Genomic DNA, 13,555 nt, shown 5'->3' with positions numbered 1-13,555 from the left:
GCCCAATGTAAGTCTATGGGAGACCCGAGTACTTTTAAGGTACCGTTACACTAAACGATTTACCAACGATCACGACTAGCGATACGACCTGGCCGTGATCGTTGGTAAGTCGTTGTGTGGTCGCTGGAGAGCTGTCACACAGACAGCTCTCCAGCGACCAACAATGCCGAAGTCCCCGGGTAACCAGGGTAAACATCGGGTTAGTAAGCGCAGGGCCGCGCTTAGTAACCCGATGTTTACCCTGGTTACCATTGTAAATGTAAAAAAAAAAAAAAACACTACATTCTCACATTCCGATGTCTGTCACGTCCCTCGCCGTCAGCTTCCCACACTGACTATGTCAGTGCCGGCCGTAAAGCACAGCACAGCGGTGACATCACCGCTGTGCTCTGCTTTTACTTTACGGCCGGCGCTCACAGTCAGTGCGGGAAGCTGACGGCGAGGGACGTGACAGACACCGGAATGTAAGTATGTACTGTTTTTTTTTTTTTACATTTACAATGGTAACAAGGGTAAACATCGGGTTACTAAGCGCGGCCCTGCGCTTAGTAACCCGATGTTTACCCTGGTTACAAACGAACACATCGCTGGATCGGTGTCACACACACTGATCCAGCGATGACAGCGGGTGATCCAGCGACGAAATAAAGTTCTGGACTTCTAGCTCCGACCAGCGATGTCACAGCAGGATCCTGTTATCTGCTGCGTGTCAAACACAACGAGATCGCTATCCAGGACACTGCAACGTCACGGATCGCTGTCGTTCCCGTTGGAAAGTTGCTCAGTGTGACGATACCTTTACCGTGATACCCCCCAGGGGGTCCTTTTAAAGGGAACCGGTCACCTGAATTTAGGGGGACCGGTTTTGGGTCATATGGGCGGGGTTTTCGGGTGTTTGATTCACCCTTTCCTTACCCGCTGGCTGCATGCTGGCCGCAATATTGGATTGAAGTTCATTCTCTGTCCTCCGGAATACACGCCTGCGCAAGGAAATATTGCCTTGCGCTGGCGTGTACTCCGGAGGGCAGAGAATGAACTTCAATCCAATATTGCGGCCAGCATGCAGCCAGTGGGTAAGGAAAGGGTGAATCAAACAGCCGAAAACCCCGCCCATATGACCCAAAACCGGTCCCGCCAAATTCAGGTGACAGGTTCCCTTTAAGGTCTAAAAACTTCTGAAAATGATGGAAACACTGCTCAAATGACACAGGGACATCATGGGTATCACCTCTGGAAGCATTCCTGACTCCTAATTCACAGCTGTAAACTATTTTTTCAGAGATTCATGCCATTTTTCCCGATGCAATGAAAAACACACTAAAACGAAACCAAAACGGATTTTGATGGGAAATATGTTAAGGTACATCCTTTGCAGGTTAAATGACTTGCCTGTAAGGCTAAATATTTAACCCCAGACCGAAAATTTCCTCCCCCACTTAGGCTTAGCTCAGACTCAGCGTTTTTGAAGTGTTTTTCAACTGTAACATTGCTTTCAACCACTACAAATGCACTCACTGGGACCTTAATGACCTGGCCGTTTTTTGCAATTCTGACCAGTGTCTCTTTATGAGGTAATAACTCAGGCATGCTTCAACGGATCCTTGCGGTTCTGAGACTGTTTTTTTGTGACATATTGAGCTTCATGTTAGTGGTAAATTTAGGTCGATAATTTCTGCGTTTATTTGTGAAAAAAATGGAAATTTGGTAAAAATTTTGAAAATTTCGCAATTTTCAAATTTTGAATTTTTATTCTGGTAAACGAGAGAGTTATGTGACACAAAATAGTTAATAAATAACATTTCCCACAAGTCTACTTTACATCAGCACAATTTTGGAAACAAAATTTTTTTTTTGCTAGGAAGTTATAAGGGTTACAATTTGACCAGCGATTTCTCATTTTTACAACGAAATTTACAAAACCATTTTTTTTAGGGACCACCTCACATTTGAAGTCAGTTTGAGGGGTCTATATGGCTGAAAATACCCAAAAGTGACACCATTCTAAAAACGGCACCCCTCAAGATACTCAAAACCACATTCAATAAATTTATTAACCCTTCAGGTGCTTCACAGCAGCAGAAGCAACATGGAAGGAAAAAATTAACATTTAACTTTTTAGTCACAAAATTGATCTTTTAGCAACAATTTTTTTATTTTCCCAAGGGTAAAAAGAGAAACTGGAAGCCAAATATTATTGTACAATTTGTCCTGAGTATGCCGATACCCCATATGTGGGGGGGGACCACTGTTTGGGTGCACAACAGGGCTCAGAAGGGAAGGAGCGCCATTTAACTATTTCAATGAAAAATTGGTTCCAATCTTTTGCGGACACCATGTCACGTTTGGAGAGCCCCTGTGTGCCTAAACTTTGGAGCTCCCCCCACAAGTGACCCCATTTTGGAAACTAGACCAACCAAGGAACCTATCTAGATGAACAGTGAGCACTTTGAGCCCTCAGGTCCTTCACAAATTGATCTGTAAAAATGAAAAAGTACTTTTTTTTCACAAAAAAATTCTTTTAGCCTCAATTTTTTCATATTCACATGGGCAACAGGATAAAATGGATCCTAACATTTATTGGACAATTTCTCCTGAGTACACGGATACGTCACATGTGGGGGTAAACCACTGTTTGGGCACACGGTAGGGCTCGGAAGGGAAGGAGCGCCATTTGACTTTTTGAATGAAATATTAGCTCCAACTGTTAGCGGACACCATGTCGCGTTTGGAGAGCCCCTGTGTGCCTAAACATTGGAGCTCCCCCACATCTGACCCCATTTTGGAAACTAGACCTCCCATGGAACTAATCTAGATGTGCGGTGACCACTTTAAACCCCCAAGTGCATCACAGAAGTTTATAACGCAGAGCCGTGAAAATAAAAAATCATTTTTCTTTCCTCAAAAATTATTTTTTAGCCTGCAGTTTTTTATTTTCACAAGAGTAACAGGAGAAATTGGACCTGAAAAGTTGTTGTCCAGTTTGTCCTGAGTACGCTGATACCCCATATGTGGGGGGAACCACTGTTTTGGCACACGTCGGGGCTCGGAAGGGAAGTAGTGACGTTTTGGAATGCAGACTTTGATGGAGTGGTTTGCGGGCGTCACGTTGCGTTTGCAGAGCCCCTGATGTGCCTAAACAGTAGAAACCCCCCACAAGTGACCCCATTTTTGAAACTAGACCCCCCAAGGAACTTATCTAGGTGTGTGGTGAGCATTTTGAACCTCCAAGTGCTTCACAGAAGTTTATAACGCAGAGCCGTGAAAATAAAAAATAATTTTTTATTCCTCAAAATTTATGTTTTAGCAAGCAATTTCTTATTTTTGCAAGGGTAATAGGAGAAATTAGACCCCAATAATTGTTGCCCAGTTTGTCCTGAGTATGTTGCTACCGCATATGTGGGGGTAAACCACTGTTTGGGTGCATGTCGGGGCTCGGAAGGTAGGGAGCACCATTTGACTTTTTGAACGCAAGATTGTCTGGAATCAATGGTGGCGCTATGTTGCGTTTGGAGACCCCTGATGTGCCTAAACAGTGGAAACCCCTCAATTCTAACTCCAACATTAACCCCAACACACCCCTAACCCTAATCCCAACTCTAGATATAACCCTAATCACAACCCTAACCCCAACACACCCCTAACCCTAACCACAAGCCTAATTTTAACCCTATTTCCAACCCTAGCCCTAATTCCAACCCTAACTCTAATTCCAACCCTAACTCTAAGGCTATGTGCCCACATTGCGGATTCGTGGGAGATTTTTCCTCACCATTTTTTAAAAATCCGCAGGTAAAAGGCACTGCATTTTACCTGCGGATTTACCGCGGATTTCCAGTGTTTTTTGTGCGGATTTCACCTGCGGATTCCTATTGAGGAACAGGTGTAAAACGGACTTCGCACAAAGAATTGACATGCTGCGGAAAATACAACACAGCGTTTCCGCGTGGTATTTTCCGCACTATGGGCACAGCGGATTTGGTTTTCCATAGGTTTACATGGTACTGTAAACCTGATGGAAAACTGCTACGAATCCGCAGAGGCCGATCCGCAGCCAAATCCGCACCGTGTGCACATAGCCTAATTCTAATCCTAACTCTATTTCTAATCCTAATTCTAACCCTAGCCCTAACCTTAATTCTAACCCTAGCCCTCCCTAACCCCAGCCCTAACCCTAGTGGGGGAAGAAAAAAAAAATATTTTATTTTATTATTGTCCCTACCTATGGGGGTGATAAAGGGGGGGGGGTTAATTTACTATTTTTTTTATTTTGATCACTGTGATAGGTTTTATCACAGTGATCAAAATGTACCTGGAACATATTTGCCGGACAGCAGATTCGGCGGGCGCACTACGCATGCGCCCGCCATTTTGGAAGATGGCGGCGCCCATGAAGAAGACGGACGGACACCGGGAGGCTCGGTAAGTATGAGGGGGGGAGATCGGAGCACGGGGGGGAATCGGAGCACGGGGGGTGGATCGGAGCACGGGGGAGCGGACAGGAGGACGGGGGAGCGGACAGGAGGACGGGGGAGCAGACAGGAGGAAGGAGGGGAGCGGACCACAGTACGGGGCAGAAAGGAGGACTGGGGAGGAGATCGGTGGTGGGGGGGGGGCAGATCAGGGTTTCCAGCCATGGCCGATGATATTGCAGCATCGGCCATGGCTGGATTGTAATATTTCCCCACTTTTCATAGGTGAAATATTACAAATTGCTCTGATTGGCTGTTTCACTTTCAACAGCCAATCAGAGCGATCGTAGCCACGGGGGGGGGCGAAGCCACCCCCCCTGGGCTGAAGTACCACTCCCCCTGTCCCTGCAGATTGGGTGAAAATGGAGTTAACCCTTTCACCCGATCTGCAGGGACGCGATCCCTCCATGACGCCACATAGGCATCACAGGTCGGTTTGGCACCGACCTTCATGACGCCTACGTGGCGTCACAGGTCGGGAAGGGGTTAATGGTATGATGGTTCCCTCTTTGCAGAATTATTTACAGGAGAATTTGGCAATTTTATTTGCCATGTGTTTAACACTAAGGTTCAGATACAGCTTTAAATAAGGCTAGTACTTGCAATACAACGCAATTTTATTGCAAACTACAAAATTCAAGGAATAGTATGATTGAATAGTGTGAGTGCGTACACTTTTGTATATGTTAACATACAAAGGTTAATAAGTACATATAAGAATTAAATACATATAGTGATTACGTATATATGAAGATTAACTACATACAGTATACTTACATCATCCACAAGAGGCATTTAAACATCATCCGTCTGGAATATCAGAGAAGCAAGACCAAGATAGAGAGCCCCTGGGAGATTACCTACACTGCATGGGCATCCCCAATTATGCAAGTATCAGCACACTGTACATGTATAGATACCCCAGTTTTGGCATCTGTCTTAATCATGTTTCTCTGGTCTTATATAGTGATTTACACTATGTAGTAACTCTAGTTTCACCCAGACCTTGAAATGGCCAGCTTTCAAGGTTGTATGAAACTGAGATATCATGGGGTCATCAGACGAGGGGCCATAAACCCCTAGAAAATAAAAGCCACAAGGATATAGATCAAACCACCACAGGCAGAGTTTCAGTAAACCTTAATGTTTTACAATGACAAACAGCAAACATATAGAGGCTTAGAACTATTTGTGAAGTGAATAAACAAACATTTATTAAGATTGTGTCACTATGAGCATTGTCTGTCACATGTATAAATGTTTTACAAGAAATGCAGCTATGTCATCGTCTGAATGCATTCGGTATACAGTATTTTAATCTGGATTCCAAATCGCCATTTGTATATTCGCCATTCATTACTGCCCTTACTACTGTATGGGGCTTGATGAACAGTAGCAAAAAGGGGGGCCCGGATGCGCTGGCAGCCCAGGCCCTCCTCCCTTGCTACTGCTGGTCAGGCCCCAGGCGCAATAGTTCATGGCCGCTGCAAGCCAGATACATAACACTGCGGTGATTTAAAAATACAGCTACAGTGTTAGTGCATCTGGCGTCCAGAAATGGGTGCTGTAACTTTAAGCAGCAGCAGGCCCATTTGCATCATGGTCCTGAAGCCGGTCATGTGACACACTGCTCGCTCTTCTTAATGTAGGAGCAGACTGCAGAGCAGCATGTCATGTTTGTTGGAGACAGGAGAAGATGCTGAAGTCGGCAGTGAGCAGGGAGAGGAGGCGGGCAGTGTGTGAGGACTCAGGAAGCTGCAGAGGGAAATGAGGTGAGACATGAGTCTGCTGATGTGAGTGAGGAGAGGGGAGGATATGAGAGGCTGCTGAGGTGAGGGGAGGCTGCTGAGGTAAGGAGATGAGGCAGCTGAGGAGAGGGGAGGCTGCTGAGGTGAGGAGATGGGAGGCTGCTGAGGTGAGGAGAGGCTGCTGAGGTGAGGAGATGGGAGGCTGCTGAGGTGAGGATATGGGAGACTGGTGAGGAGAGGGAAGGCTGCTGAGGTGAGGAGAGGCTGCAGAGGTGAGGGGAGGCTGCTGAGGTGAGGGGAGGCTGCTGAGGTGAGGTGATGGGAGGCTGCTGAGGTGAGGAGATGGGAGGCTGGTGAGGTGAGGGGAGGCTGGTGAGGGGAGGCTGGTGAGGTGAGGGGAGGCTGGTGAGGGGAGGCTGGTGAGGAGATGGGAGGCTGCTGAGGTGGCTGCATCTGGCAGGGTGAGGCTGCTGAGGGAATTCTGCATCTGGCAGCTGGAGGCTGCTTACGGGAGTGAGGAGAGGCTGCTGAGGGAAGTCTGCATCCTGCATCCAACAGGGTGAGGTGGAGGAGGGGGCAGTAATGATGACCAGGGCTAGTTGATAAGGAGAGGCGGCGCTTTAAAAGGGTGCCAACCTCTGCTGACAGGTAGGAACAAGAGTAGTTGACAAATAGGGTGAGCTCCCTTAATGCTTGACTATTTGCTATTTTTCCTATTACACAGGTCAACAAAAAAAATTTTTTTTTCTGGTGTCCAAAATATTTTAATGAATTTGGGGTATTTTTGGGGTGCTGATTCTGAATATGCTATCAGTTTTGCCAGATTGGCTCAAGTTTTTGACATTTTTGGTATCTTATTTATAGCACTTGTTGGTAAATGCGACGCATCATCTCATTAATTTCTTTGGATTAGTACTTGAACTGAGCAGTTCTCAATATAGTTTTGTGTTAATTAGTGTTCTAAAAGTTTGTTCATAGCTTGATTTTTGCACTAACTTTATGTTGTTGTCTGTTTTCCAGTGAAAAGCATGAACTCATCAAGAAGAAGTTGTCTTAACGATCCAGACTCATTCTGTTACATTTGTGGTGAATACACACTGCCAAAACATAGAAGAAACATAACAGACTTCGTAAAAAAAGTGTATTTTGCCTATTTTGGGGTTATGCTTGGGGACCAAGACAAGTTTTGGGCACCACACATAGTGTGCAAAGCATGTATCGAATTATTACGAAAATGGAGCAAAGGACAAAGAAAAAGCTTCAAATTTGGTGTTCCAATGGTGTGGAGAGAGCCAAAAAATCATCATGATGACTGTTATTTCTGTGCAGTGCAAGTGCAAGGATTCAATAAGCATAAGAAACGAAAATGGGAGTAACATGGAATCTGCAAGAAGGCCTGTCCCTCATTGTGAAGATGTGCCTGTACCTGTGTTTACCATAAATAACAGTCATCATGATGATTTTTTGGCTCTCTCCACACCATTGGAACACCAAATTTGAAGCTTTTTCTTTGTCCTTTGCTCCATTTTCGTAATAATTCGATACATGTTTTGCACACTATGTGTGGTGCCCAAAACTTGTCTTGGTCCCCAAGCATAACCCCAAAATAGGCAAAATACACTTTTTTTACGAAGTCTGTTATGTTTCTTCTATGTTTTGGCAGTGTGTATTCACCACAAATGTAACAGAATGAGTCTGGATCGTTAAGACAACTTCTTCTTGATGAGTTCATGCTTTTCACTGGAAAACAGACAACAACATAAAGTTAGTGCAAAAATCAAGCTATGAACAAACTTTTAGAACACTAATTAACACAAAACTATATTGAGAACTGCTCAGTTCAAGTACTAATCCAAAGAAATTAATGAGATGATGCGTCGCATTTACCAACAAGTGCTATAAATAAGATACCAAAAATCTCAAAAACTTGAGCCAATCTGGCAAAACTGATGACATATTCAGAATCAGCACCCCAAAAATACCCTAAATTCGATGAAATATCTTTGGCACCAAAAATGCTGTTGACCAGTGTTATCATATCAATTTTTGAGTTCTCTTATTTTGGGGTGTATTTGCAGTATATTCTAGAATTTATAGGTTTTTAATGAATACCAATAAAGAGATTTTTTGGTACTGTGAATATACAGTATATGCAATAATATATACTGTTTACATTCATTAACCCCTTAACACCTAAAGACGTGCAGTGTACATCATAGGATGCCTCCCCCTGTTTGGTGCGGGCTTCGGCCATGCGCCCGCACCTTTTTCGGCACGTGAAAGCTGATCTGATCAACTCATTCATGTTAAATGCCACTGTCAATCTCTGAGAGCGGCATTTAACATGCATTAGCCGGAAGCGCATAGAAAACCATAACCATCGGCGCCCATGTGACATGACTGTGGGTCGCAGATAGGTTGGCATGTCAATCTGGGGTCTGCAGGAGACCCCTGTGGTTGTTATTGCCGGATAGCTATGATCGCCGTCTGACAGTGGCACTTAACATGCACACGTCACAAACCACACTCATCAGCGCTCATGTCTCATGACTATGGGTCGCCAATGGGTTGGCATGACAACCCAGGGTCTTCAGCAGACCCCTGTGGTTGTCATTGCTCTGCTATGAGCGTCAACCAGTGGTCGGCACTCATGGCAAGTGAGAATTTCTGCTACATAGAGCAAGGATGCGGCCCTCCTTTGTGTAGCACAGGCGATCGGATGATCGCAGCTTCTAGAATCCCATGGAGACTATTGAAGCTAGTAAAAAGTGGAAAAAAAAAGTTTGTTTTTTTTTAAAGGGAACCTGTCACCCCGTTTTTTCCGTATGAGATAAAAATACTGTTAAATAGGGCCTGAGCTGTGCATTGCAATAGTGTATTTTGTGGACCCCGATTCCCCACCTATGCTGCCGAAATACGTTACCAAAGTAGTCGTTTTCGCCTGTCAATCAGGCTGGTCTGGTCAGATGGGCGTGGTGTCTTCCCCCAGATCTTGCTTAGTTTTCCATTGGTGGCGTAGTGGTGTGCGCATGTCCAAGGTCCCGAATCCACTGCACAGGGGAGTGAAAAGAGCGCGATGTGTGCTATTTCATTGGTGATCGGTGGGGGCGGCCATCTTCCTTTGGCCACGCGTGCGCAGAAGCGGCGCTCTGCTGGCCGCGGCTTCAGGAAAATGGCCGCTGGATGCCGCGCGTGCGCAGATGGAGATCGCGGCGGCCATTTTCCTGAAGCAGAGCAGAGTCCACAATCCCGACCCCCAACACATCACCACACATAATCCCGCCCCCCACCACATCACCACACATAATCCCGCCACCCCACCACATTACCACAGATAATCCTGCCCCCACCACATTACAACACATAATCCCGCCCCCCCACCACATTACCACACATAATCCCACCCCCCCAGCACATTACCACACATAATCCCACCCCCCCACCACATCACCACACATAATCCTGCCCCCCACCATATTACCACACATAATCCCGCCCCCCACCATTTCCACACATAATCCCGCCCCCCACCACATTACTACAGATAATCCCGCCCCACACCACATTATCACACATAATCCCGCCCCCCACCACATTACCAAAGATAATCCCGCCCCCCACCACATTGCCACACATAATCCCGCCCCCAACCACATTACCACACATAATCCTGCCACCCACCACATTACCACACATAATCCTGCCCCCCACCATATTACCACACATAATCCCATCCCCCCACCCCATTACCACAGAAAATCCCACCCCCACCACATTACCACACATAATCCAGCCCCTCACTACATTACCACACATAATCCCGCCCCCCACCACATCACCACAAATAAGCCCGCCCACCACATCAACACACATAATCCCACCCCCCACCACATCACCACACATAATCCCGCCCCCCACCACATCACTACACATAATCCCGCCCCCCACCCCATCACCACACATAATCCCGCCCCCCACCACATTACCACAGATAATCCCGCCCCCACCACATTACCACACATAATCCCGCCCCCCACATTACCACACATAATCCAGCCCCCACCACATTACTACAGATAATCCCACCCCCAACCACATTACCACACATAATCCCGCCCCCACCACATTACCACACATAATCCCGCCCCCCACCACATTACCACACATAATCCCGCCCCCACCACATTACCACACATAATCCCGCCCCCCACCACATTACCACACATAATCCCGCCCCCACCACATCACCACACATAATCCAGCCCCCCACCACATCACCACACATAATCCAGGCCCACCACCACATTACCACACATAATCCCACCCCCCACCCCATTACCACACATAATCCCGCCCCCCACCATATCACCACACATAATCCCACCCCCAACACATCACCACACATAATTCCGCCCCCCCACCACATCACCACACATAATCCTGCCCCCAACACATCACCACACTATTGTTATTAACTTCATTTTAAGTTAATTTACCACCTGCGTAAGGGTACTGTCACACTCTGCAACTTTCCAACGATCACGACCAGCGATATGACCTGGCCGTGATCGTTGGAAAGTCGTTGTGTGGTCGCTGGAGAGCTGTCACACAGACCGCTTTCCAGCGACCAACGATGCCGAGGTCCCGGGTAACCAGGGTAAACATCGGGTTACTAAGCGCAGGGCCGCGCTTAGTAACCCGATGTTTACCCTGGTTACAAGCGAACGCATCGCTGGATCGCTGTCACACACAATGATCCAGCGATGACAGCAGGAGATCCAGCGACAAAATAAAGTTTCAAACGATCTGCTACAACGTACGATTCTCAGCAGGGTCCCTGATCGCAGTAGCGTGTCAGACACTGCGATATCGTATGGATATCTCTGGAACGTCACAGATCGTACCGTCGTAGCGACCAAAGTGCCACTGTGTGACAGTACCCTAAGCGCTATTGAATGTTGTCATAATTTACTTTAGTTTAATCACCAGCAGCGTTAATTAGATAGCAATGAGCGTGCCGAGCGTTAGCTGGCTGGAAACATCTAGTGTATATATATATATATATATATATATGATCTTGGAACTGTTAATGTGTGATTGGTGAGGACGTGGTGCAGAAGTGGAGTTTTTCCAAGAGTAGGCAGTGGGACTGTGAAAGATTTGCGGGGTGGAGGCGGAGCTGGGGTAGAGCCTGGGTGGAGTCTCAAGGCGGCCCAAAAATATTTACAGTTAGGGCCCTGAAATTCCTAGTGGCAGCCCTGACATTTTAGTCAGCCAAAGTTATCGCTCTCAAGGAGAGAAACTAATATAGTCGACAAAGAAATATTTGTAATTAACTACTGAGCCAAACTAACAGCATTGCTTTATCAAATTTATATGAAGTGTATTGTGTCCAATGTGAGCAACCAAGCAACACAAAAAGGAGCTTTTCAAGTGAGCTTTTTAAGGTACACAAATATTATGAAGTGTTTGTCAACAAGGATGTGGTTTCACCAATGGGGGGTACCTTTTTTAAAAATATACTGTTGCCATCACAGCCCCCCTTGCTCAAAATTCTGTGGCCTATAAAAGTACAGAACACGTTCACCCAGGTCATGTCATTGGAGATAAGGAAGAGACATTGCAGGAAACAGAGTTAAGTAGGTCCAATGCAGGGGTGTGGGTCTCTGAGACTTGTAATAGAGGGCATGAGCTGACAAACAATTCCCCAATGTGGGGTCCTTTTTTAATAAATAAAATAGTACCATCACAGCCCCCTTGCCCAAAATTCATAGTACAGAGCATGTTCACCCTGGTGATCTAGTGGCAGGTAAAGGACACATTGCAGGAGACAGAGTTAAGAAGTAGGCCCAAAGTAATGTAATGCCCAATTCCCCAATGTGGGGTCTTTTTTACTAAATAAAATAGTGCCTTCACAGCCCCCTTGCCCAAAATGCACCGGCCTATAACAGTACTGAGCATGTTCACCTTGGTCATCTAGTGGTTCTGGATGATGAGGATGAGGATAAGGAGGAGGATAACAAGAAACATGCCAAATCTGGAAGTGTATACCCATGTGTGGTTGTGAAGAGGTGCATGAGAATGCACCTCCCGAAAACACAGAATGTATTTGAGGTTATGTTTAGCTGTTTTCACTTAGTGGTGTACAGAAGTCTTTCCCAATCCACCCCTTGTTCATTTTTATAAGAGTCAGCCTGTCAGCATTTTCATTTGACAGGTGGATGCGCTTATCTGTTATAATTGCACCAGAGGCACTAAAAACCCGCTCTGACAGAACGCTAGCAGCAGGGGCAGGCCAGGACCTCCAAGGCGTAGAGAGCCAGGTCATGCCACGTGTCCAGCTTGGATACCCAATAATTAAAAGGCACAGAGGAATTATGGAGGATGTTTGTACGATCTGCAAGGTACTCCCTCACCATCTTCCCAAACATTGCACTTCTTGTGACAGCACCCCTTGCCTCTGTGCCATCACGATGGGAGGGTCTGAGAAAAATGTCCCAGAACTTTGCCATTGTTCCCCTGGCTGAGCTGGATTGTAATTATGTCTCTCTCTTTTGGACTCCTTGGTTGTACAACAAACTCTGACGTCTGCTGCCAGCATTCTCACATGGGAATTTTCTAAGTAATTCCGCTACAAGGGCCCTCTGGTACTGCAACATTTTAGTACACCTCTCTGCCTCTGGTAGAAGAGATTGAAAGTTCTCCTTGTAGCATGGGTCTAGAAGTGTCACCAACCAGTAATGAGTGTCACCCAAAATTTTTATAATGCGAGAGTCACATGAAATGCAGCACAACATAAAGTCAGCCAGGCGTGCCAGACTGCTAACAGGCAAGACTTCCGTGTCCTCACCAACAGGAAGACTGACCATGCTGTCCTCCTCCTCCTCCCTGTCCTCAGGCCATCCCCACTGAACAGACGGTATGACAGCTGTGTTTGTAGTACAGTCTATAGTGCATGAAAGTAGCTCCTGTTCTTTTTCCTCCTCATTGACTACCAATCCACGTTGAGAAGACATGAGGCTGGGCTGAGTGTAATCCCCCTGTATGGTTCCTTGCTCCATGTCCTCGTGCTCTGCCTGCAATGCATCCTCTTTAATTGTGAGCAGAGAGGTTTTCAGAATGTGGAGAAGTGGGATGGTGACGCTAATTATGGCGTCATCGCCGCTCACCATCTTGGTGCAGTTCTCAATGTTTTGGAGAACATATGTCAGACATCCATGTCCACTCCTGAGGTCTTATGTGTGGAATCTGAACAGAATATCGATGGCCTTGCTGATGTTGGTAGTAAACACCTACCCTCTTCTGCTCACAAATCCTTTCCAACATATGCAGAGTAGA

General features: G+C 46.3%; 1 long non-coding RNA gene across 1 annotated transcript in view; it reads left to right on the top strand.

Annotated features, from left to right (window-relative positions):
* Positions 1-6,151: 6,151 nt before the first annotated feature.
* The window catches only part of LOC143818168 (uncharacterized), a 66,314-nt gene continuing 58,910 nt past the window's right edge, over positions 6,152-13,555 (top strand). The window contains exon 1 of the long non-coding RNA XR_013224357.1: positions 6,152-6,241. This is a non-coding gene — a long non-coding RNA (uncharacterized LOC143818168). The remainder of the gene's footprint in view (positions 6,242-13,555) is intronic.

The sequence above is a fragment of the Ranitomeya variabilis genome, chromosome 3 (assembly GCF_051348905.1).
Source record: "Ranitomeya variabilis isolate aRanVar5 chromosome 3, aRanVar5.hap1, whole genome shotgun sequence".
Classification (NCBI taxonomy): Eukaryota; Metazoa; Chordata; class Amphibia; order Anura; family Dendrobatidae; genus Ranitomeya; species Ranitomeya variabilis.
This window is presented reverse-complemented; position numbering and strand designations above follow the sequence as displayed.